The sequence below is a fragment of the Pipistrellus hanaki genome (genome assembly GCF_964339955.1).
Source record: "Pipistrellus hanaki genome assembly, chromosome: 3".
NCBI classification, from domain to species: domain Eukaryota; kingdom Metazoa; phylum Chordata; class Mammalia; order Chiroptera; family Vespertilionidae; genus Pipistrellus; species Pipistrellus hanaki.
In genome coordinates, this window is record NC_140505.1 from 82,811,005 (window position 1) to 82,838,807 (window position 27,803).

Genomic DNA, 27,803 nt, shown 5'->3' on the forward strand with positions numbered 1-27,803 from the left:
AAAAAAAAAAAAAAAAAAAAAAGAGGTGGGAGAGGAAAGGAGAGAAGAATAAATATGAGGTCTGTGGAGAATGGTTGATTCGGCTAACCTCTGCAGAATGACTAACAAGGAAGAGTATTGTTGAAAGAAACTTGGTCATTAATGCAACCCATCTCCCTTATCTTTGCCCTTTTGAGGGGGGAGAAAATTTAGATAGATTAGCTGTTTGTTCGAGAGAGAGAGAGTTTGTTTTAAAGCTAAATAAAAGCTCCCACTTTGCTTTCCAATTCATGCTTTTAGGAATGTAAGCCTCTCATGGATTTGTTCATGCAGCCCTTCACTTATTTAATGTTATGCAACTGCTGACATAATCCAGCCTTGTCAGTCTCTGGCACACAAGTTAAAGGACTCAGGGATCCCCACAGGTCCTTCTGCACTGTGGCTGCCAACAGACAGTGCCTTTGGGAGGAAAGTTAGAGTCAGTCTCTATGGTAAAGTCCAATCTCATTCTCTCTCAAGAGAGATATGACCTTGCCAGGATGATGTCAAGGGAGAGAAAAGACAGATAAGGAGTGTAATGAAAGCAGCTCAGCCTGTTCCCCCTCTGTTTCTTCCTGGAGTTAAGAGGAGTCTCTACATGCCATTTGTCTCTTCTAATTTTGTAATAACCCAAGTCTATAGGCCGGAGAGGAAAAGTCTGCAAATGACATTTTAAAACAAAATGTATTCACATTTAGGAAAACTACCTGATGTGATTGTACAAAATGTATTCATTGTTTAAACACTTGTGACAAATGTTTATGTTCCTGTTTTAGGCAGCAAGATAAAAATAGGTGCTGATGCTAGCAGAACTGAGGTTTTACACACTTGAGGAAAATTTGATTTGTGTGTCATTTACAAATGATTTCTACCACCTCTGACACCAAAGTTATAGAAGTTTAAAAACCTACACAATGGCTTCACTGCTTCCTTATGTTTGACTTATGTTCACCTAACAGCAAAAGAAAGAAAGCTGGCATGTTCTCTCTTGCAACTAAATAATGCATCATAGATTAAGTAGATAATTATTTTTCAGCATCAAACGTTAGCTATTTTTTGGTTCCTCTTTAACATTATGTCTAATAGGATTGCAATGAAGACAAAATGAGGTAAAATATTTTTCCTTTCTTTATTAAATTTGTTGGGGTGACATTGGTCAACATGAACATACAGGTTTCAGGTGTGGGATTCTGTTACAAGATCTGTATATTGCACCGGGTGCCCACCACCCAGCGGCACATCGTCTCTCACCATCGTATATTAAGATCTCCTTTGCCCCACCTCCTTCCCTTTGGCAACCACCACACTGCTGTTTGTGTCCATTAGTTTTAATTTTATATTCCACATATGAGTGAAATCATATGGTTCTTAGCTTTTTCTGGTTGACTTATTTCACTTAGCATGATATTCTCAAGGTCCACTCACTTTGTTGCAAATGGCATATTTTATCCTTTCTTATGCTGAGTAGTGTTCCACTGTGTATATGTATCATATCTTCTTTGTCAACTCTGCTTTCACAGGACACTGATTGTTTCTGTCTTGGCCACCATGAATAACGCTTCAATGAACAGAGGGGTGCATATATCTTTGCGAATATATGATTTTGAGGTTTTTGGATATATACTAAGGAGTGGGATTGCTGGGTCATATGGTAGCTCTATTCTTGATTTTTGGGGGAATTATCAGTCTGCTTTCCATAGTGGTTGTACCATTCCCACTAAGCAGTGAATGAGGGTTCCCTTTTCCCCACAATCTCTCCAACATTTGTTATCGCTTGTCTTACTGATAATAGCCACTCTAACAGATGTGAGGTGGTATGTCATTGTATTTTTGATTTGCATTTACCTAATTGCCAGTGAGGTTGGACATCTTTTCATATATCTATTGGGAGAGGTGTATTTTCAGGTCCTCGGCCTACTTTTTGATTGGGTTGTTGGTTGGTTTGTTTGGTGTTGAGTTGTATGAGTTCTTTATATATTTTGGAAATTAAACCTTTGTTGGAGCTACTGTTTGCAAATATCATCTCCCATCTGGTTGGCTGCCTCTTTGTTTGTTGTCTTTTTATTTTGCCGTGCAGAAGCCTTTTAGTTTGATATAGCTCCACTCATTTATTTTTACCTTTACTTCCCTGGCCTTTGGGGTCAAGTTCATAAAATGTTCTCTATCACCAAGGCCCATAAGTTTGGTACCTATATTTTATTTCGTGTAATTTATTTTGGGGTCTTATATTTAGGTCTTTGATCCATTTTGCGTTAATTTTTGTACATGGAGTTATACTGCAACCCGGTTTCATTAATTTGCATGAGGCTTTCCAGTTTCTCCAGCACCCTTTCTTGAAGAGTCTATCTTTACTCCATTGTGTGTTTCTGGCTCCTTTGTCGAAAATTATCTGTCCATATACCTGTGGTTTTATAGCTGGGCTCTCTGTTCTGGTCCACTGATCTGTGTGTCTGTTTCTTTGCCAATACCGTGCTGCTATTGTAGCGCTGTGGTATAATTTGAAGTGAGGTAGCATGATACCTCCAGCTTTGTGTTTTTTCCTCAGGATTGCTTTGGATATTCAGTCTTTTGGGGTTCCATACTAGTCTAATGATTTCTCCTTTTATTTCTTTAAAAAATGGTATTTGGATTTTGATGGGGATTGCATTAAATCTACATATTGCTTTGGGTATTTTAACTATGTTGGTTCTTCCAACCCATGAACATGGGGTATTTTCCCATTTTGTTGTCTTTCTCAGTCTCTTTTAATAATGCTTTATAACTTTCAGTATACAGGTTTTTCATGTTCTTTGTTAAAACTTTATTTTTATGCCCAATTATTAAAATGTTGTATGGAAAAGGAGCCTGAGGTGGAAAAAAAAAAAAAGAAAAACCTTTATTCTCTTTTCATCCTTTAAACTGTAAATCACAGATAACACTGTAACACCACAGTGTGACATTATGTTATCTCTGCTCTTAGTTGAGAAAATGTAAAGTGAATGAACTTTCCAGCTAAGGCACCTAATAGAGTCTGATGCTCTCCCTCCTTTTACTTTTGAGGGGTTATTCATTCATTCAGCAAATGTGTGCTGTAACATGCCAGCCATTGTTCTAGACCCTGGAGATACATTACTGATCAACCAGATAAAGATACCAGGCATCTTAGGGTTTATGTTCTAGGGCAGAACCTTGGCTCAGACATAGAACCTGATTCTAAGTGCTCAGACTCCTTCTCCCACCCACTCCCCCAAGACCTGCTCAATATTCTTAATCCTAGCAGAGACTTCAGTTTGTATTCATCTTACTTATCATTTCCATTGCAGTTTATATTTGCTCAGTGCTCTATTTTCAGATGTTACTCAGAGAGACTGCATAATCTCAGCCATTGGACATGTCTTCAGCCTATATCCTTTCTATTTCTGATTAGGACTTCCCACAGCCAGAGCCTTCCTAAGGAGTTTATATCTAAAGGGTCTTTCTAGTTTTTATTCTGTAAATACCTAAGTATCAAATATCCACTCAAGCAAGGTAAGTATTGTTTTCTCTCCTTGTTTCTTAATGTATTTACCAAAGGCCAAGGAGATGATAGTGAATGGGAAAGGCTTGGGGTATCAAATTCACTTAGATTATGAAGCTTAGCTGCTTGGTTGTTATTGTTTTTAATTCTCCCATTTACTTGTTCATTCATTTATTCTTCACCCTCTAGACTTTTGGTTACTGCAAACTATGTGCCAGACCCTAACTCAGCCACTAAGGAAAGCAAGAATAAATCAAACAGTCATTGCTCTTTCAAACATAGTCTGGTGGGCAACTAGGATATAACTTTGCAAACACGATTCTTGACTTCAAGTAATGAAGGACTTCAGTGTTTCTTCAGCTGGGTTTTGTATTTTTAAAATATCTGTATGGTACTTTGTACTTGCCATCAGAGGTATGTACCGTGTGCATATTGATCACAGATTGAGTCAGCTGACATGTGTGTGCATAGGCGACACACACACACACACACACACACACACACACACACACAGATTTCCCCCCCCCCACAACTTTGATGAACTAAGTTTTCAACTATCTGTTATAACAGTACAGGGATATACAAGCTTTCAGAACTCCAACGAGATTCATGCCAACTGAATGATTTCATTCTGCTCTCTGTGTCAGTTCCTGGAAATTAGCAATAGATCATTTCATGTTGGTCTTTACTTCCATCAGTTCAGTCATGGTATTTTTCCAGATGTTTCTGTCTCAGGTTGCTATTACAAAAAAGTTCAACACAAGTTTAGCCAGGCCAGTTGGCCTGTCAAGGAGGCAGGAGGGGCTGAGGAATGTGCTTTTCCCAAATCACTTGGTCATGTGTTATATAAGGGTTACGAAAATGGAGAAACACCAACTTTGTCATCTGAGCAAGCCCTTGAATTATAGGTACTTGGAAGAAAAATATCATGCCCAATGTCTTCACAAAGACATTGTTTCAGCCTGGTCCTAGTAAATTATTTATGTTTTGAAATAAATTAGTGTGGTATTTTCTTTCAGTCCAATTTACCTCAGCCTGTCTAACATATCAAGGGTCTAAATGACAATATCATGAAGAAAAAAAAACACGAAAAAACAAAACAAAAAACCTTTAACTGACAAGGGATTATGCCATTTAAGTGTTTGGTCAGAAAAAAAAGACAAAATAATTGACATTATTCTGTTCTCTATCAATGTTTCACAAGCAAAAATTTTATAGCATGTTTTAGCTCAAATGTTAAAAAATGAGCCCATAGCAACAGGAACTTGAAACATTATATGTGATTAACTTGATTGCTCCAGAAATAAGGAGAACAAGTTAAAAAAAAAAAAAAAAAAAAGTGCCCCAAGAGAGATTCCCTAAAGGCCCATAACACCAAAAGCAGGAACTCTTATTCTATCTGCACTTCAGCAAAAATCAACCATGAAGACTTTTTTTACAAGTGTCTTAAACCTCCTTTGAGAAGTTAAAAGCAATTTAACTCTTGGAAAATGACAAAAGTCAGGTCTCCTTCATAGGCTATTAGTAACCTGTGGCTAATATCTGACTCTATAAAGAGAAATTAGAAAGACTCTTGTATGAATATTGACACTTCTATTCTCATCTCCAAAGTTTATTTTTTAAGGTTTTCTCTTTGGACCTGTGCTATTACTAACACATAACATTATTTATTGCACTTGAATTCCAGGTAGGAAATATCTTTAGAAATTTCTGTATGTTGACAGGAGATTTAACTTTGAATGGTGGGCAGCCGCCATCTTTGGCCTTCTAATTTGCATTCTCACTCTGATTGGCTGTGGGTGTAGCAGAGGTACAGTCAATTTACATGTTTGTCTATTATTAGGAATGATGTTTCTGACAGATATGTTCACCTGGAAGATTTTCCTATTATAAACCACTTATTTATAAGTCTATGGTTTAATATGTAATATTTGCTTGCAATATGAAATGTTGATTGGAAGCCAAACAGTTGTGCTGTGTTATGATGAAGTTGTTGTAGATTCCTAATATTTTTCCCTATAAAGATTAATAGAGGAGTGATTTTCTGATTCAATAATTTTCAGAAAAAGATGAAAATAATGAAATGTTAACATTCTTTGCAGACTTTGCTCTTGGAAAATTTCCCAAGGCCACTGTATGCTGATTGGTCATCTCAGTAGGGTTGTCCTCTGGGTTTTTATACAAAACTAGAGGCCTGGTCATGAATTCGTGCATGGGTGGGGTCCCTCGGGCTGGCCGGCAATCAGGGCCAATTGGTGCTGGCCGGCTGGGGGAGAGGGTCTGTGGGAGGTTGGCTGGCTGCAGAAGGTTGGCTGTGGGCGCACACTGACCACCAGAAGGCAGCTCCTGCATTGAGCATCTTCCCCCTGGTGGTCAGTGCACATCATAGCGACCAGTCAACCAGTCCTTCAGTCGACAGGTTATAATCACAAAGTTTTATATATATATATATATATATATATATATATATATATATATATATATATATATATTACTTTGTTTAGGTTGTACAAGTAACTGTACCTTCCCAGGATATGGCAGAAAGTACAATATTATAAATGTTTATATATTTTTTTCAGATACTAGAACATTCTTCTTGTCTTTCATGAAGTGAAGGTCTTTTGTTAGTTTTGTATCACTGTTGCTGGTGGGATAGGGAAAGAGGACCATTTTTCTGAAATATTTGAAGTCATGTTTTATAGATCCTGGATTGAGGATTCATTTCTAAGTTATTTTTGTCATATGTTTTTATTGATTTCTGAGAGATGAAGGGGGAGAGAGAGAGAGAGAACCATCGATAGGAGAGAAACACCTATCAGCTGCCTCCTGCTCGCCCCTTCCACTGGGCATGTGCCCTCACCAGAAATCGAACTGGCAACCTCCTGGTGCATGGGTAGATGCTCAACCACTGAGCCTCACTGGCTGGGCTATAATATTTATTTTTAAGTTCAGTGATGATGTTCCAAAGGAATATTGGAGACCATCCCACTGGTGCTAATGGTCATTTACTGTGGTCTTCCCTCTGGCAATAGGAATAGAACTTTGGCTCTCTAGGCTCTTTTGCATTCTTAAGTAAGCTTACATAATACTGCTGGGGACAAAACAGCTGCTTGCTGACAACCAAATAAATGAATAAATTTGGCCTCAGGGTTTTTTTTTTAAGTGTTTGAAAGACTTTTTGTTTCTTAGCTTTTAAAAAAAAAAAAAGGTAAAAAATTTTCTTTAGATGATATTCTTACTATCTAAAATGTGATGTATAGCACATAAAAGGTATAGATAAAAATAGTTGGGTGTCTAAATAAAGATATCCAGTCTATATAGTCTTTTAAGAATATTTTTCTCACATAAAAGCTCTCCTTTTATCCATTTGTCTCACTTTGGTGCTAAGCATGCTGCAGCACAGCATTCTTGTGTCTGGAACAAAAATGTTAATCACCTGGCTTAGAGATCTGCCCCATACTACTGAATAGTATTGAATCATTCTTTTTCTGGAAGATGACTGAGGACAAAAGGAGCCTGTTGTTACAGAAAAACTTATTTTTAATTTATTTTTTTGTTTTCCTTATTTGTTTGTTTTTTGTCACATTATCTCTTCCCTAACCAAGTACCATTTCGGATACTATTGTATTTTGATAAGTTTTATTCAAAACTGGGGACCCAGTGCATGACTTTGTGCACCTTGAAAGGAACTGTGGGCCACAAGGCTGCAGTAGGCACAGGGGCAGGTCTCAGTCCATCCTCTGTGTCCCCTCCCGGCCCCTCTTGCCACAGCTCCCAGTCCCCTGTCTGCTGGCAACCCCGCTCCCAGTGCTGCCACTCCCACACACTGATGACACCGGCCCTACTAGCACCTGTTGATGGTGCAGAGTGATTGGGGCTGGTGCCAGCAGTGGGTGCGAGTGGGGCCAGCGCAGTCAGCAGATATGAGCAGTGGCTGCTTCCCTGATCACCCCTGAGGAGCAGGGGGAGGTAGAGAATCCCTCAGGGGCAATCAGGGTCAGCAGCCGCTGCTCCCACCCACTGATGGCGCCAAGTGATCAAGACAGGCGCCAGGCACTGGCAGCAGGTGCAAGCACCAGGCAGGACTGCAGAGCGTGGGAACAAAAAATTTTCTGTAACCACCAGAGGCTCACCCTGATGACAGCGACGGTTGCCCCCCACCCCCCTGGTCTGGTGCCCCTGCTCACCTGCTCCAGCATCCCGCCACAGCCAACACCCACCACGTTCCGCACATACCTCCTCGTGGTCAGCACACATCATAGCAACCGGTTGTTCAGTTGTTCAGAGGTTTGGTTGTTCCAGTTATTCTGCCATTAGGTCTATTTGCATATTAGCCTTTTATTATATAGGATACCTCAATGTTTACTTTAGCGAATGTAGAATTATGTTGTCTGTGGAATTGTTATGCCAGATTTGTAGAGTGGAAGGTAGGCATTTAATTCAGTGAGAACTGCTTGGGCCAGATACACATATGAGTATCCAGGGCTTAGATACCAAGTGTTGACGGCATGACCTAATTCCTTCAGTTTTCAGTTTCTGAGATACTTGGCCTATGCTCCATCTGGCATTTACCTGGGAATAATCAAGAAAAGTTAGTGAAGATGTTTGTAGCTAAAAGTCTGGAAAATGGAAACTTGCATGCTATCACTTGAGGCCTTAGCCTCCATCAAGGTTAACTTCATGCTGAGCTATATTTAGATTATGGGGCACTTCTCAGAGACTTGCTCTGGAAAAAAAGATTTGATTTTACCCTTAAAATTCAACAGGTGGAAGATCTACATAATATTGGAGAGACTGGGAAAATCATAAACTACATGGTCAGTACATTTTATTTTTAAAACAGAGAGAGTCTATATAATTCAATGAAGAAATTAAGTATCTATAAAACCCAAATAAGTACAATTGAAACAGTGAAAGATATTATCTCTAAACTTAATGAGGGTTGCAAAGTTCTGTCAGTAGAGGGAAAGTTAGGAGACCTGGGCTGGAAATCACCGTTGTTGGAGGATGTGGACTTGCTATCCATGTTGGCCTCATTCAAACCAGGGTTTCCTTGGGGTGGTAGTGAGTAGATTTGCACTGGATCTCTTATAGTCCCAGAGTTTACCTCTAAGTGAAAACCTGCAGTTGATATTCAGTTACTTTCAGTAGATAAGGTAGCCTCAAACATCTGCTTGTCAGTGTGACCATAAAGTTGTTTGAACTAATCTAGCTGTTTTCATAAGAAGACTTAAAATTAAATGAACAATGTTTAAAAATTCACCCTATAATATTAAATGCTTTCATAGAGGGAAATTCAAGTGTATATAGCGGCTTAAGTGGTTATCTTCACTGAGCTGTGTGATTAAATTTAAAATGGGTAATTGACCATTTTATTCAGACTTGTAGTTTTAAGTTGAAATATTAAGTTCACAAACAATACTGAGCCATTTGAGATAATTTAAGATCCACTATATCTAAGGCTTAACTATATAGTTTATGAGAACTTATGTGTGTACTCAAACAGTTGAGGCAATTGAGGAAATTAAACAGTAAATTTGTAATGATAGCTTAAAATGTTTAGGAGCTTGATTAAATTAATAGACCAGTTTTTGAGCAAAGTTCACTTAAAATAAATTGTTAAAATTTGCTAAATTTCAAAACATTTAAAAACAGATTTTACAAATTGAATTTAGAAACTTCATGGATTTTATTTTTTAAATAACTTTTAGCTAATCTACAAAATCACCCTTGGGGATACTAGAAATCACACATTGATACTATTCTGACACAATTCTTCCTCAAATAATATGTTTGTTGAAAAGAAGTGAACCCAACTGGCCAACATTTTACGTAACAATCTCAAACCTTGATTGGGAAAGAGTATCTTCTGCTTCTAAGACATAGGAGTGAGCTGGATGGAGGAGTACAACTGTGCTGAAGGCCTTACTGTGATTTCCCAACTACTCTGATCTCTGGGAGCTCAGTTACAATGCAGAATAATAAGTTAATGTCAGTCACACCTGTGAGATCTTTGTAATGTTACCCATTAGCAAAATAGTTTTAACAAATATATCCTTTGCTTTAATAGGATGAGTCTTGCCATTAACTTAGATTTAGTCAAGTAGCTTTGACTAATCTGGCAAGTTCTTCATTAGCACTTTTACTAAGTACCTCCTTTCAGCCTGTAACGCCTTGGAATTTATCCGTCCTTTCTCTCTACTGTGAACACCACTTTTATTTGCAGAAACTGCTTGTGTTGGGAGGCTAAAGGGCCTGAGAGCTTTTTTTGGTCTACTAGCTTATGTGCTGCCTTCTTGAGATTAGCAAGAACATTTATTGCCCTGGTCTCCAATCTGGGTTCCTGCTCAGAACATTATCTATTCATGCTGGATGCAGAAATTGTGGTTTGCAGAGACAGCTCAGAAGATATTTATATCATTAAGGATTTGGGTGGAAGACTAAAATGTGAGGAGAATAAATACTTTAGAACACATAGACAGTTCTATAATTCATCAGGCTAATTCCAAATGCTTGATCAAAATTAAATAAAGATGACCATCTGTTTTCAAGATGATGGTATTTCTTTCAAAGTTTGTGACTAGGTCTAGTTTTCTGATTCAGATTAGCAAACATTTGCTGATTTAGGAGAATGCTGTATGATGATCAGGAAGACATTCCAGATAGTGGAAATCAAAAATTTGCAAGACATAATGCAAAGCTGGGGTGGATAGAGACCACCTGCACTTTATGACTTATAGATCTAACACGCGAACTTCCCTCAGGTCTAGGAGAACATGTGTCCACATATATGTGTTACTCATCACCTTGCATTCCCATCACTTTATTTAAACTCTAGTTTTTAATATATTCTGCCTTATCCAGTTCTCCTAGGATTTTATATGCCTTAATCATGATTATAAATAGACTACAAATTCCCTCCTCTCATTCCAAAATACCTGTTAGAAGACTGATCACACAGCTAGCACTCAAATATTTGGTTAGTTGGCTAGTTTTAATTGGGAGGGGAAAGTACCAGTGAAAGATATATGTTGAATTAACTGATTCATTAATTTTGCACAAATATATACTGAGCTCCTCCTATGAACCAGGTGCTGTGCTAGCTGTTAAGTTCTTGGCCCTCATAGAACAGAGAGTCAAGAAGTAGATAGCTCCAAAACAAAAATGACACAGCTAATTATAAAATAAGAAACATTTTTATGAGACAAAAGAAACTAAATTATAGAGAAATCTAAATTAGGTAGAATGATTAGTGGTCTTTGCTGAAGAAAAAAAAAATAACATTGAAGCCAGTGGTTCCCAAATGGCTGCACAAATGGAATCACCCAGGGGATCTCTAAAAAATGTTGATGCTTGACGTCCACCTCTAGACATTCTGGTTTAGTCGGTATCGGTGTGACTGGGCTGCGGGATTTTTTAGAAGCTTTCTGTGTGGCAGCCTTTCAGTGCACGGGTTATGCTCCAACCAGCGGAGCCACTCCAGCGGGGCACCCCTAAAATACTTTTTATGACATTCTAATACTACTGCTCCTCTCTGTACACACACACACACACACACACACACACACACACACGCATTCTTACACACACTTACACACAACATATTTATGCATACTGAGTCTCCTAGACCTCAAGATACCTCAGGGGTTATGGCTCTAAATAAATGGTAATTTTGAAATAGATTGGGCCTTTCTGAGCAACCCCTTCAAAAGAAGGGGGAGGGGATTAGAGATGATTTTCTTCTACTCACCAGGAGCTCACCAAAATAGTTTACATGGAAATAAGAGCACAGCTTCTTTAAGTGTGTACATTGAGAAAAGAGAAACTGAACAATCCTGAAAACAAAAATAAGAACAAGTAGCCAAACCTTGAGATACCAGAGGGAAGAGGAATATATGACTTTACTTTGCCTTCTTTATGGCTTGTGTGGATTAAGTCTGTAAATTTATTTGAGTCCTTTGGAGAAAGAAGCTTTTTTAATATAAATTGTGATTATGCAGGTTGCATCTCATATATCAAGCATGCAGGGTTAGTTGTGTCTGGTGTTTAAGTCATACTTCCTCCAGATTATACCAGTGAGGTTCCCTGATGAACCTTCATTCTCTGACCCGGTGGTAAGGTAGAAATTTATGGTGTTACATGTGGCCTCTGAGTGCAGGCTGCCTCTTTGAACCTCGGTGTTGCGCTTGAAGAAACCAGAGTCTCCATGTATGTCCCTTCTTGGAGGCATTTTCTTAAGAGACCTGTGGGGAGGAGTGGGAAGAGGGGCAAGAGTTGGTTAGTAAACTGAGAAAATAACTTCCTACTTTTTATAAAATTTTATCTTTATCATTGACAGTATTACAGATGTCACTTTTTCCCCCATTGACCCCATCCATTCCCCAAGGCCTTTCAATGTACTTTTCTTTGTCCACTTATTCCCTGAGAGGCTAAAAAACTAAACTGAGAACGGCCCAATCATGTAAGTTAGGTTCCTAGAAAGGCTGCTGTGAGAAAGGACCACAAACTGGGTGGCTTAAAACAACAGACGTTTATTCCCTTTTAGTTCCAGAGTCTGAAGTGTGAAATCAAAGTGCCGGCCAGGTCTCCCTCTGAAGATCTCGAAGAATTCTTTCTTGCCTCTTTCTACCTTTTGGTAACCTCAGACATCCTGGCCTGTGGCAGCCTCACTCCAAACTCTGCTTCTGTGTTTACGTGGCCATCTTCTCTGTGTCTGGGTGTCTTCACGTGGCTGTCTTCCTAGAGGAACACCAGTGGTATTGGACTAGGTGCCAGCTCTACTCTAGTATGATCTCATCTTACCTAATTACATCTGCAACCGCCTTATTTCCAAATGAGGCCACATTCTGAGGTCCTGGGGGCTAGGACCTCAACATATCTGTTTGGGGGAGAGGGATACTCAATTCAATCCATATTATCATGTTAGGATAGCTTTCAAAAATATGTAGGAGCTGAGCCTCTCCCTTTTGTGGCAGAGCAGCCCTGGGGGAAGTAGCAGTGGAGCCAGGGCCTCTCCACCTCTTCAGTTTCCTCACCATCCCCACCTGTTCATGCTCTTTAGACACCAAGGAGATCCCCCATCTCACCACACCAGGCCTCAAGGGGCACAATATGAAAAGCTACGGAACTAGGTGTCCCATTCAATTCCTTTCTCAAGTAAAATCTTACATAGTTATAGTAGCTAGCAGCTTTAAGGAACATAAATTCTGAAAATAGGTCTGTTTAGAAAGCTTGTTTGAAAGAGTTTCATTTCCTTTGTTTATCAGTTGTAATATAAAGGAAATAGAATCTGTATATACAGAAAGCAAACCTCCTCCAATATCACCATAGTATTGTCACCAGCAGCCATTCAAACAGAGTTGGGTGAAAAAGCTTAATGCAGATGGGTTGAATTTTTTCCCCCTAAATTTAAACACCATATAGAATTGTGGCATGCAGTTCACCTTCTAGAATCTCACTCTTTCATACAAGTTGGAAAAGTAGAAACTCATCCTTGAAAGCATTGAAACAGACTGACTCACAGCGAGTCCCACCTGCTGAGCAGCACCAGATCCACCAACAAAGCCAATACTTCCAACAGAGACTCGACAGAGAGCCCTGCCGAATCCTGCCCTGAGACGGAGCACTTGCGAATAGTTGCCCAGGCTCCTGGAAAGAATGCAGACTTGCTTGCCAGTCTTTGGGAGGTTGTGACCCCGACAAGGAGAAATAATTGTGTTATTTTAGATGGCTAGCATGCTGTTGGGTTTGGGAAAGAATACACAAAACAGCCTAATGGGAGAGTCCTGACTTTAACTCCATAAACGGAGGCTTTAAATAGTCTCAGTTGGTCTATATTTTTAGAAAATTGTTTTGTCTCAGCCTGCCAGCCTGCTATCGCCAGAATGAGCAATGAAAGAGATAAACATGGTGTTGAGGTCTTTTTATGCCTTCCAAGAAGTCCTGGGTAGTGCAAATCATGTTTGACAGCCTTTGATTAGCAGCTGCTCAGCTCTACACAGAAAAGGAGGCATTTATCGGAGGCTCTGTTCTCCCTTCGTAAATAAGCTAGAAACTTCTATCCCCTGGAAGAAGCCTGCTGTGAGCCAACTCCTTCACACCCCTAAAGACTGTTCTGCATGTGTGTGTGCATGTGTGTGTGGGGAGGGAGGATGACATGGGGGGACCTGGTGGGTCCATGGGCCAACTGGGAAGCTTGTATCTCACGCTATGGTAGCACTGGGTGAATGCCGAATCTTTTTTAATGTGCTGTGCCCTGTGCCAGTCAGATCAGGTACTTTCTTTTTCTGTGTGACAATGCGGTGTTGCAGGAAAAGCTTTGGGCAGAGGGACAAGAGATATGTTATTTCTGATTCCTATACTGTCCCTTTGAGCATGTCACTTATTCTTTTTGAGCTGCAGCCTAGATTCATATATTCATTATACAAAAAAGTAAGGCTATTACCCTGTCCCAGTGGCTCAATTGGTTAGTGTTGTCACATACAACCAAAGATTGTGGGTTCTATTCCTGATCAGGGCACATACATTAGGGTTTGATCCCAAGTTGGGGTGCATGTGGGAGGCAACCAGTGGATGTTTCTCTCTCACATAGATGTTTCTCTCTCTCTCTCCCTCCTTCACTCCCTCCCTTCCTCCCTCCTTCTTTCTCTCTCTCTTCCTCTAAAATCAATAAAAACATATCCTCAGGGAAGAATTAAAAAAATAATAATGCTGTCTATGAAATTCAGTGGAAAACCCCACAATAATTTTTCAGATTGAAATCAGACCTTCTGTTTTAGAGGAGGACTAATAAGTAAGGTAGGATCTCTGACTCCATAAGGTATGAAGTTCACTTCTCTTGGTCTTTAGGAATATTTTGATAGCAGATTTTGAGAAGCACTAGTTTAGATCACCTTGAGGGTCCCCTTCAGCTCTTATGTTTAGGAAATCAATTCACAAACCATAAGGTCCCTTTGCCTACTAAATCATCTTTTCTTGGCCAGAATTAATGACCTTCTGCAAAGGTCCCTTGCCCCTTTCCAACCATTTGACTCCCCTCTACTCCCTTGATTCTCAACTTAGTTTAGTTTCATTTTCCCCAAATTTGTCCTGCACCTGCCAATCGCCAGACTTTTCTTCACCTGGGATTACTACATCTACTTAGAATTCCTGATTCTACCTTCTGCTAATTCTGCTATGTAAATAAATGCTATATCTACCCAGTTGCCCCCCCCCCTCCATTTTTTTTTAATACTAGAGGCCCAGCAAGCTTGAAATCAGGCGCAAATAGCTCACCTTGTGAGCCCCAAGCCCCACCCAGCCACTGTAAGTGGCTAACGGCCAAGGGAGAGGGACCGAGAGGTGCTCCATGCACTTCCTGGTGACCAGTCGTTTGGTCGCTCCTGCTTGCCTCAACAGGCCGCCCTGCCCATCATCGCTGGTAGCTCGCTGCTGCTAGTAGCTCGCACCCCATCCCGCCCTGCCCCACCCGCCAAGAGAGCCACTGTTCCGTCATTTGGTACTTATGGCTTTAGGGCCATGAGCCTTTTATAATATAGGTGCCTCTTAGAGTAATATATTTGGAAAAGATATGAGTGACTCATTATGACTGCGTATGCTAGTATTTATAATACTCAGACATTGTAAAAATTTTCCATTGCAAAATACTTTGTAATCATATTTCTATGTATGTTTTTAAATATTTTATATTTTTAAATATCAAATACTCCACAGAATAACAGTTTTGCAGGTTAAAGGTATGTAGGAGAGAATATGGTATTTTAAAATTGAATTAAAATACATTGAACTTACTGGAAACAACTTCTTGAGTACTTCCAAAACTTGTTTGGGATTGATCAGTGAATCACAGGTGGAAAAGTAAAAAGTTTCAGTTATCCTTGACATTTCAAAAGGGAAAGAAAAAAAAATCATTATAGCTGTCTTGAAAGAAATTGTTTCCAAATTGTTTGTCACTATTCCAGATAGCTTTACTGTTTTTTAGTGGACTTGATGATATTTTTAAAAGACCTGGGGAAAATAAAATAAAGTTTTTATTTCCTGATGTCCCTGAAAGTGAAAGAGGAGGGGGGGGGGGAGTATCTTTAAAGAATTGTCTGTTTTAAGTACCTTGGCCACTTGTACCACCTCATTGATAGCACACAACGAAATTCGTGCACTGGGGACGGGGGGATCTCTTCAACCCAGTCTGTGTCCTCTTGCAGTCCAGGTTACCTCGAGGGATGTCCACCTGTTGGCTTAGGCCCAATCCCCCGGGGCCATGTCTGCCCCTGCCTATGTTCCCCTTGTCTTTTCCCCACTGGACCCCTGCCTGTGTATTTGTCAGTCAAGCTAACCCTCTCATCATAACAATGAAATCTGAGTTGAGGACAAATTTTTCCCAAGAAGAGAAGGACAGGTAAATGGAAGGCAGTTAGGTCTTACAGCTTTCACTGCAAATAAAACACTGGAAATCATTTCTATCCTTCCCACATTTCCCCACTCAGCCAGTCCCTTCCCTCAGGCCTCAGATCCATAGGTCTGCTGTGTATTAGCCACATGAACATAACACTTTATCATCAGTATGCATAGAACTGGGGCAGCTTGGTTCCACTGTTGTCTCCATTCAAACAGGATACAACCCCCAAATTTGCTCCAATTCTTATAGGAGACAGTGTATTTCAGGAGCCTTGTCCCCGCTGACTATGTGCACTGCTGCGCCCTGAATCCCACCGCCAGTGTCTCCGGTGTCAGCTCACCCAGGCCTCAGGGAGGATTACACAGTAAGCCATCAGGCATAGTGATGTTATTCACTTTATCCAGGCTGATTCACGCCACAGGACTGAGGGCAGGGAAGCTGGAGTTAGTCCTTTAGCAGGAATCAAAGCGAAGATCTGTAAGCACTTCAGGGGAAGACTCAGAGGTGGCTGGGGATGGCAGTCTAGTTTATGTGTGGTATGTTAGGATGTGTTACCTTAAAACTTCGGACCCATGGCATCATGTGCTCTATAATTCCAGCAAGTCCTGCAAATGTGTGGTAAAAGCAGTGCATCCTGGTGGCAGTGCACTACTTTTTTTTTTTTTTTCATAAAGTCACTGTTGTATAAATAAATGTTTAGAGTGTTACCTTTCCTTCTTCTTCTTCATTATTTCATAAGAGGAAAGCTACATCTATGTGCTCTATACTATCCTGGGACATTTTGTCTAATTCTCTCAACAACTCTGTAAGGAGATACTGGTAGATCCATTTTATGGATGAAACTTGGGGCTCAAGTTTAAGAGACTTGCTCCATCAATATCTAGTAAGACCTAACATTCAAATACAGGGCTGTCTGACTCTACCAGACTTGTTCCTAACAGTTTGCTTCTTGAATATTTATCTGAGTACAGGTAATCACAATTTGCCAACATGCACTAATTGAGTCTGATTTGGACTTGATATAGGATGGGGTCAGGGTTTGCAATATAAATGTACTTACAGGTGGGTTTTTGTTTGTTTTTCATTTTCTGGTTAGAAAATGACAGGAAATGTTGGAGCCTACCTCTACTCCGGAAAGTTTTCCTGTTCAAGTGTGATGACTGGGTTAGCTCTTTTTTTCTCTCATTTAGGGGGTATCAGGAGTGATTTGTTTTATACAAAATAGCAGTGATCCTTAAATAATGTATGTCCACTGAAAATTTGAGCTAAGTGGCTGGGCTTTCCTGGAACTTTTTATGTTGTTACTCTGGCTTTTGTAAAATGTCTTATGAAGCCCTAGCCAGTTTGGCTCAGTGGATAAGGCGTCAGCCAGGGGACTGAAGGGTCCTGGATTGGATTCCAGTCAAGGGCACATGCCTGGGTTGTGGGCTCCATCTCCAGTAGGGGACGTGAAAGAGGCAATCAATTAGTGATTCTCTCTCATCATTGATGTTTCTTTCTATCTCCTCTCTCCCTCTCCCTTCCTCTTTGGAATCAATTAAAATATATTAAAAAAATAAAATAAAATGTCTTGTGAAGTTTTTATTGGTTCATCAGTGTCAGAGAGCTGAAACAAGCTGATCCTATTTTGCATTGTAAGATGGTAGTTTGAGAAATTTTTGCGTAGCTGATGTGACTGTTGGGGTTCAGAGGTAGTCATTGCCCTATATAAATTATATGTATATAAATTTGTGTGTAAATCACTTTTGTAGGTGGCATCCAAAGTCAGTGCCATTAGGCTGTAAAGGTGCAGTGTTGTGTCAGTTAGGGCTTTTTGGTCTAATTTTTGGGTAAGCCTCATAGGTCTGGGCAAACTAATGGGCTAAGGGAAGGAAATGGGATGGAGTATGAATAACGAAAAGAGACTTCATATGTACTGATGTTTGAAACTTACTATGACAAACATCTCCCCTCTCCCCCAAAAAACATGGATTGAGCCGAAACCGGTTTGGCTCAATGGATAGAGCGTCGGCTTGGGGACTGAAAGGTCCCGGGTTTGATTCTGGTTAAGGGCAAGTACCTTGGTTGCGGGCATATCCCCAGTAGGGGGTTTGCAAGAGGCAGCTGATCGATGACTCTCTCATCGATGTTTCTAACTCTCTATCTCTCTCCCTTCTTCTCTGAACAAAATCAATAAAATATATTTAAAAACAAAAAACAAAAAAACACATGGATTGATGAATCAGTAGAGGAATGGGAAAATGGGTAGATATGTGATAAAACAAATTTTAAAAACCTGTTTATCTTGGAACTTAGATGATGGGTATATGGGTGTCTATGATAGAATTCTCCCAGCTTTTCAGTAAGTTTGAAATTTTTAACTTAATATAATGTTAGGGGGGAAAAAGAAATGTAATAATTCTTAGCTGATAGAGATGTTGTCAGCTCCAGAAAATATATTTGTTGTGAAGCTGTGAGCAAATAGTAAGGCAGATACCTCTGCTTTTGATTAGTGCTTTTATTTGTGTGTTTTAAACTGGTGTAGTTTAAATGATGAATGATGAATCTGAATTTGGCAGGGATGATGGAATGAATTGTATTCAGTTCTAAGACAGCAGCAGCAGTGGTACAATTAATTATATTATCATTTTGTATCATTGATACAAAACGAGCCCCTATCTTAAGCCAAACACTGAAACTGGGCACTTTTATTAAGCCTTTCATTTCTTCCTTATAACAATACTCAAAATATTGACAACATTATGTATATTTTACAAATGGAAGTCTAAGCTAAGAGAAGTTAAAAGAATACTGCTCAGGATCACACATCTGGTTAAATAGTGCCGGGATTCGAACCTGACATAATCAGCCTGCACTAGTTCCATTAGACCCTCCCTGTTCAATAGACCCTCACTGTTCTAGAAAGCAGCCTTGCCCTCAGGAGCTGGTTAAAATACTAGAGATCTGACCCTGCCCCAGAGACACAGAATCGGAATTTGCATCTTCACAAGCCTCCTAGCTGTGTCCCAGCTCTGCTTCTGGACATCCTCTTAATGACACTCAGATCTCCCCACCTGTCTGTCACTCCATTCCTTCACCTACCAAATGGGGACATCAGTTTTACTAGTAGCTCTACCTGCTTCACAGAAAGACGAAAGGTTTTTTAAAGTAAAAGAGGAAAAAAAAAAGAAAAAACAGAATAGATTAAAAACGGTAATGAAACCAGAAAAGTTGGTGTTCATGTACCTGTCATTACCAGAACCAATAAGTAGAGACAAGAGCTGAGACCGGTTTGGTTCAATGGATAGAGCGTCGGCTTGGGGACTGAAAGGTCCCGGGTTCGATTCCGGTCAAGGGCATGTACCTTAGTTGCGGGCACATCCCCAGTAGGGGGTATGCAAGAGGCAGCTGGTCGATGACTCTCTCTCTCATTGATGTTTCCCCAGTAGGGGGTGTGCAAGAGGCAGCTGGTCGATGACTCTCTCTCTCATTGATGTTTCTAGCTCTCTATCTCTCTCCCTTCCTCTCTGTACAAAATCAATAAAATATATTTAAAAAAAAAAAAAAAGTAGAGACAAGGATTGAATCTTTATGGGCACTTTATTCAGATGGCCGGAAATCTGAGAAGACAGATGGCAAGTTATATCTTACAACTCATCTCAAGTTGACCTTCTTTTATAAGAAGAGAAGTGTTGGTAAAGGTTTTGGATATCAGGAAAAAGTAGGTTTCTTACTTGGGGGAAAAGTTAATCAGATAAAAGCTGCAGTCCAGTAATTTTCCTAGTATCCCATCATTTGCGGACTGGTGATTCTTACCTGTGCCCTGGGCAGCAGGTTCTCTCCCTGAAGCACAATGGCTCGGATATCTCATTCACTTGCAGTCCTGTAGGTACAAAGATCTAAGTGTGTGCGGGGCTCCTGGAGTTTAGGGTTAAGTCCGGTCATACATTGCAGTTCCTGGAACAACAGCTTTCTACATGCATTAACTACCAAGCCTATTAACTATGTAATTAAAGCTAAAATTTTTTAACTTCTTGAGTTCCTCATCATTAACATATGAATTATTTGCCTAAGTGTGAGTGTGATGCTGTGGCACTTTCATTTGTGCCTACGGAGGTTTGCATGGGTGATAAGGCCAGTAGAGCAAGTGATCCTTGCTCTTAGTTCCAGGGATGTCTTGCTGGAACTCTCACTGCATTCCATCCAAGAAGAGAACCTTCTCTGAGTGTGGAGGACTTGATTTTAGGCATGTTTTTTCAGGCATTTCTACACACATTGGCTAGAACCAAATTCACCACCCTGTTCCACATATAATACAAACTCCAAAGCTTAATAATAGGGACCCATTCATTGAACTCTTACTGTGAAGTTCTGTGCCCATCTCTTTATATATACTATCTCATTGAATCCTTGCAACTACCCTGAGAGGTAGATATTTTCCCCATTTTACAGATAAGAAAAACTAAAAAAGAAAAAAACAACTATTATGTATAGAAATTGCAAACTCTTCCCCCAAAGTTTCATTATTTGAAACAACTTTATTTAGTTATTTTTTATATTTTAGTTTTTAATATTGTTTGCCTAAGACTCTAAAAAGAGTCACCCATGGCTAAAATTAGCTTGTGAAGTTTTTGCTCTGAGGTATGGAGCAGGTATTCTACTGCATGTCTTCTAAGCAAAAATATAAGCAGAGCCACTTTAAAATGGAGCCACTGCTGACACACCAGAGGAACTGCCTTGCATGTCTTACATCTCAAACCTTGGAATACTAAAATAACTTTGTGACTGGCCTTATTTCCTTACTTCCTAAGAATATATTTGCACAGATAACAAGAAAGCAGTTATTATGACTACTGGACTGAAAATAAAAAACGGTGTTTAGATAAATGTTATGTCATCTGCACTATAGAATTGCCTTCCTTCTAAAATGTAATTGTTCCCCTTCCTTTTAATAAATGCCTATTGCTTTTGTCTCCTAATGGGAACATTATTTGGGCTTCTGGTTTAACAAATAGTTCCATACAGTTATTTTTATTGATCTCAAATAAATGCTTGTTTGGATGGTCTTTTTATTTTAGGTTAACAGTTTTTTGTGTCTTCTTGAAAAAGAGAAGGAATGAAAATCAAAGAGCTGTTAGGTTTGATCAAGCAATTGAATCAAAACCTCTCCCCTGGGAACTGACTTTTTAGGTCATTTCACTATGGACATTCCCTTTGACCACATTTTACTTGCAGTAACCACATTCCATTATCTCCCCTCTGGATATGCATAAAGAAGTCTCCACCAAGGAAAAAGCCCACCTAAAGTTCTTTAAAAGTTGCTGACTCCCCTCACTGGGTGCAGATGATCGAATAAATTTGTAATCCCTCACCACTCTGGCCTCGTGCATTCCTCCTTCAGCGACATAACAAGAGCCATTTTGGAAAACATTATAATAAAACCTAAATCATTTTCTCTTCTGCAGGATGTTTTCAGCAAAGAAACAGTCTTTGCGATTTGTAAAACTACTTTTGACAGTTTATAAATAATCATATTTCTATTTTATATTGTATACGGACAAGAGATCTTTCCATGGTTTAACTTCTGATGAACAGAGAGCTTTGTGTGCTGGAGCTCACAGTCGGGAAAGGGGGGGGCGAGTGGGTCTGTAGGGTTCCCCAGAGGCCTTGCCTTTGGTCATAAGCAGCAGTAGCATCAATCCTGGAGAAATGGCAACTTGAAGTCTCTTGACTTCTGCTCTATTCAGTCTTCTCCATTTGTATATAGGGTTCAGTACATACATGGACATAGTAAGTCAATCCAGAGCTAGAACTTGGAGTTTCAGGAAGCATTTGAAGGTGAAGGTAAAAAATACTGGGTTAGGACTCAGACAGACCTGCAAGTAACCATTTAGTAGCCTCAAGAGCATGAACCTGCTCCTCCAGACTTCAGTTTCCTTCTCTGCCAAATGAGGTCAGCCAACTTTTTATATTATATACTAGTGGCCCCGTGCATGATATTCGTGTGGGGGAGAAAGGGGTCCCTCAGCCCAGCTTGCACACTCTCCAATCTGGGACCTCTTGGAGGGTGTCTGACTGCTGGTTTAGGCCCAATTGGATTATGTAATTTTATACAATTACTAATTGGGCCTAAATCGACTGTCGGACATCCCTCTCACAATCCAGGACCACTGGTTCCTAACTGCTCACCTGCCCCCAACCAATTTTTAAAAAATATATATATTTTATTGATTTTTTACGGAGAGGAGGGGAGAAGGATAGAGAGTTAGAAACATCAATGAAAGAGAGACATCGATCAGCTGCCTCCTGCACACCCCCCATTGGGGATGTGCCCGAAACCAAGGTACATGCCCTGTACCTCGGTCCACTTGCCATAGTAATCTCCAGTGGGGCTTAGGGATTGGCGCTGCCATCTTTGTGACAGTGTGATGGTTAATTTGTGTATTCCGTCTTTATTAGACAGGATTATGTAATTTTATACAATTTTATACAATCTACTTGATCGCCCCTAACCACTCTGCCTGCTTGCCTGCTTGCTCCCAACTTCCCCCCTTTGCCAGCATAATTGCCCCCTACTTCTCCCTCCCCCTCCCCCCCCCCCCCCCCCCCCCCGCCAACCTGATCACCCCCAACTTCCCCCAAAGCCGTCCTGCTCACCCCCAACTGCCCTCCCTGCTGGGCTGCTCACCCCTAACTCCCCCCGCCCCCACCAGCCTGATCACCCCCAACTGCCCTCCCCTCCTTGCCTGATTGCTCCTAACCACCTCTGCCTCGGCCCCGCCACCGTGTCTTTGTCCAGAAGTAAGTCCGGAAGGTCTACCAGAAGGCCTCTGGTCTAATTAGCATATTACCCTTTTATTAGTATAGATAGGATATGACATATCACCATAACTATAACATATCTACCAGTATTACTCTATGAGAATACGTACTTCATGCGACAGGAAGGCATCTAATACATTACATTGTATAGGTTGGAAGTAGTAGGAAATACTGTATTCGTAGCAATAATATACACCCTGTGACTTCCCTTCCTGATTTGGGAATGGTTCCCCAGTTCTTTGAACATTTCCTGGCCCCTGATGTATTTGGAAAGAAAGTAATTCTGAGTTTGGAAAAATTACTCTAATTCAACTGCCTCCTGTACTTCCATCCAGGTAACAGGAAAAACATCCCAGGGCCAGCACCTCCTATGGCTGAGCTCCAGAGTGAGGGCCCGCAACCCAGTGTTGGACAGGTGACGGCTACTGGAGGCACCTTGGGTCTGTCCTGCTGTCAGCCCAGCAACTGAGGACCTCTTCTCCCGGCCCCTCCTGAGCCCCAGTGCCTCCTAACGGGGTCCCGAGACTGTGCCTCCAATCCGCTGCCCTCTCCCCACTGAGGACTGGAGTGTGGCAGAGTGAGGAGCAGGCGTCTCATTTTCATTAAAATGTTCAACCCGAGCCTGCTCCAGTGGTGTCCACAGGCGGCCATGGGGGCAGACAGTGATCTCAGAGGCACTCGCTGTCCCCACCAGAGCTCAGCCGCTATGGTCTGGGTGAGACAGTCCCACCAGGCCCCGTGCTGTGACTTGGCCCCGTCTCTTTAACCAGGGGCCTGGTGCTGGGCGGGCAGCAGCAGCACTTCCTCCCGGGCAGCAGTGGCCCTGAGCCGCCACCTCTCCCTCCATCCTGCCAAGGCTTGCTTCTCACATTTGGTGAAAACCTTCTCAATCCACTTGCCATAGTAATCTCCAGTGGGGCTTAGGGACTGGCGCTGCCATCTTTGTGACAGTGTGATGGTCAATTTGTGTATTCCGTCTTTATTAGGCAGGATTATGTAATTTTATACAATTCTGAGACTCATAAATACCAAATAAATAACATTATTTAATATTTAATATTTAACAAACATCATGAACCAATGAGTTGGAAAGCAAGTGAACATATAGTAGTTTCTGACCTTCCAAGAGAAGTAATACAAATAACTACAATGTAAGGTAGTAAGTCCTAAATGAATGGTAGAGTACCAGTAGGAGATCATAGGAAAGGGTAAAACCTAGGGCTCACTTCTTTGCTTGGAGGTTGGGAGGGTAAGGGCGGCAGGCTGCCTATTGAGGCTTCTAGCATATACAGTTGGTATTTTCATATGGTGGAGTTTAAGCATAAGGTAAGGAGGGAGAGTCAGTCAGAGAGAAGTTTAACTTTCAGAGATGAGAAGTTTAAGATGTAGTCAAAGAACCAGTAATTAATGGGTGCAGTAGGCCAGGGATTCCCATTCAGAAATGACTTTGGTACTGACCAGTGTAAAGGAGTCATTTAATAGGACTATCATGGCTTGGCTCTAGCCAGATATGTGCAGGCTCAGTATTGGCACATCTCTCAGTTTGTGGTAGGCATTTAGATAGACATGAGCAGAGCAAGGACGATGGGTCAAGTATAGAAGGTCACCAGGGCTTAGGCCCCCTGACCTTTCATAGCACAGGTCACATGATTAGGATCCTCCCTGACCTTTCCTCCCCTGGCATGTCACTAGTCACATTGTAGACCCTCTTAGAAGAGGAACAAGGGGCTGAAGTGTGGCCTCAGGCGATTTCCATGCTGGCCTTTGCACAACTACTTCCTTAAGCATGAATCCCTAGGGATAGCATCTAGGCCTTGGTAATCTTTCAGAAAAGCAGCAATATAATGATTGATTTCAGGACCCTTTGCCCTGGCTCCACCTAATCAGTGGAGACCATGACCCTGAAAAGATACATCTAGAAAGCTGATGAATATTTTATTGAGACCCTCTCCTGAGATGTCCCCTAAAATCTCCACCCTTAGAGCCCTTAGGTTGGAGGACTTAGCATGCCCTCCCAGTAGAGCACACCCTCACCTTTCCCATCCCTCTCCTTTCCCCTCCAGGTGGGTTACTTTACACTTCTCTCTTCTGTGCTCCAAGGACCCCTTCTTTTACATCTGTAACTTCTTTCCTGAACCCATTTCTTCTACCACTCACCTCTTCTACCTCTGGGACTTTCTAAATAGACTTTTTCTTATGGTTTGTGTTTTGGCTCTGAATTCTTTCTTCCCTAGAACTTAAGTACTGAGGTTGCTAAACCAAGGTCTGGTCTGACTCCACTGGTCTAACATCTGGTGCTGTTTTTGCCCCCAACCAATTTTTTAAATATATATATATATATATATATATATATATATATATATATATATATATATTTTATTGATTTTTTACAGAGAGGAGGGGAGAAGGATAGAGAGTTAGAAACATCAATGAAAGAGAGACATCGATCAGCTGCCTCCTGCACAACCCCCATTGGGGATGTGCCCGAAACCAAGGTACATGCCCTTGACCAGAATTGAACCTGGGACCTTCCAGTCCCCAGGCCAATGTTCTATCCATTGAACTAACCAGTTTCGGCCCCAACCAATTTTTGAAGAGACACAAGAACTCTGGACCTACAGGTGAACATTACATTAAGCAAAACATGATGATCCAATCCCACTTAGTAAAACACTAGAAGCTTGGTGCACAAAATTTGTGCGGGCGGGGGGGGGGGGGGGTAGGGGTGGAAAGGGGATTGCTCCCTCAGCCCAGCCTGCAATGAGGCCGCATTCCATGTCCCAGCCTCTGGCCACAGGCCCCCCCCTCCGTGCGGCCCAGGTGCAGTACGCTGGGCTCATCGTAGGGGGGTGACCATGAGCCCAGCATCCCATGCCCTGGTCTCTGGCCAGATGCCCCTCCCTCCATGTGGCCAGGGTGCAGGATGCTGTGCTTGCATCGCTGTGGGCAACCGCCCCTCCTTTCATGCACCTGGGCCAGCAACGCAGGGCTCATGTTGTCAGGGGTAACCGCAAGTCCAGCATCCTGCGCCCAGCTTCTGGCCAGAGGCCCCTCCCTTCGCACAACTGGGGCACAGAACACTGGGCCCCCAGTCCTCCCTCCACATGGCCGGGGCATAGGAAGGTGGGCTCGCAACACCAGGGCAATGCCACCAGCTTTCCTCTCCCTCCCCCTGCCACTATGGGTACCTCCATCTTTGTCATGGAGTGATGGTTAATTTGCATATTACTATTTTATTAGATAGGATGATGATCAAATTCCACATGTCAATGGCTAAAGTCAGATTGTGGGTGGTGAGCATGTGAATTTGGAGTGGACTTGTCCAAGCACTGGGATTATAACAGGTAGAAGAGTCCTAGACTAGGTAAGGCCCAAGGGCCCTGGGATTGATCTGGATAAGCTTCTTCCATCCTCTGTGCCTCTATTTCCAGAAAGCACTTTGAAAGGTAATGTGATTTATGAGAAAGAGCCTAACCAAGCCTCATCTTTGTAGAATACTTATGTATATTTCCCCTTATTGTGCTTTCAAGGCCTGAAATGTTAAACACTGACCCTTCCTCTCTTGTTCACTCCCTACCAATGGATTCATTTTGTTGTTACATTTTTGTAAAGGGACCATTATCTAATTCTGCAAAGGCACAAATATCATGTACATAAATTAGCATATGGAGACTTGAAAATGGAAAAGTGCCAAAGCCTTCCAAAGAGAAGTCCAGATTATTGTCTACAAGACTGAGTAGGTTTCATGAGAAAAGTAAAGAAAACAATTTCCCTCATTGCTTGCCACTGAAAAGAAGATAAAGGAACTAGAGAAAGGATAAAAGTATCCAAAAAAACATAAAAGATGCATTCATGGGAAAAGCTGGTTTGATCATTGAAAGGGCAATAGGTGGAAAAAGTCACACTATAAAAAAACAAAAAACCCAACTGTGGAAAAAGAATGGAGCAATAGTCATGGAGAAAAGTGAGATCACATAAAAACTTTGAAAAGTAGCCTGGAAAAAAAAAAAGCCTTCATGACTTTAACATAAGACTCTAACAAAAGTAGTCTTACTACTTTTGCAGAGTAACTGGCATTTGGGAACTAGAGATTTGTGTTGCTTTTTTTGCAAGAACCCAATTGTTATGTTAATATGCTGATAGCTATGTGTGTTAAGTACTGCTTTTGAATAAAAAGTGTTGTAAGGAAGGGAAAATTCCCAGCAGCCTATTCTTACTTGGACAGCAAAGCTCTTTAGGAACTTAAGACTTCATACTGAAATTCTAAGAAATAATTAATATCATGGCAGATATTTCCAGTATTGTGCAAAAACAAATACAGCTTCAACTAAAGACTCTCTCCCATGGGTGGTTTATGGGCTGGCAAGGCATATTGGACTAAGATTTAGGCACAGGAGCCCATGTGGAGCTGAAGGCAGACCTCTTTACAACATAGCATCACTGCACAGCTCCCAAATGCTGATCTCTATGCATTAATCTGTGCCTTTTCTTCTCTAATCACACTGGCTTCTCCTTAGTCATCATTTCACTGACCTAGCTCTTCAAATACTTTGTCTTGTACAGGGTGAGGCCAAAACCTAGAGTATTCAGCTTGAAACAACCTAATAGTCAATGCAATATTCACTTTTTTTTAAATTTAAGAATTATTGAGTCATTTGTTGGATTATTATTTTTTCCTTAAGAGGAGGCAACATCTTCCTAAATTCCTAAAACCTCCCCCAAAATTATCTTCCTAATGGTCTATTGCATCCTGATAGCTGATTCCAACTAGGTACTGAGAGAAAACTAAAAATGGAACTAATTTACACTAGTTTGTGGTTTATTCATGACCCCTTAAAAGTTACAAAGTTTTGTCCTAGCTGATGTGGTTGGCCATTGTCCTGTGCACAGAAAGGCTGCTGGTAGAGTTGTGCAGAAGGCTTCTGATCAATGTTTCACTCTTACATCAATGTTTCTTTATCTCCCTCTCCTTTCTTCTCTCTCTGTTTTCAAAATCAATTTTTAAAAATATTTTTTTAAAAATTATAAAATCTTTCAGATTGCAGTCTTTTCTGAATTGTAAATAAGCCTATAGCTGCAAACGATCTCACACCT

The 27,803-nt window shown here is 41.0% G+C and overlaps 1 protein-coding gene across 3 annotated transcripts in view; it reads left to right on the forward strand.

The window, feature by feature from the left end:
• LHFPL6 (LHFPL tetraspan subfamily member 6) overlaps window positions 1–27,803 on the forward strand; it is a 194,682-nt gene that overhangs the window by 136,929 nt on the left and 29,950 nt on the right. The gene's annotated exons all lie outside the window — the stretch shown is intronic.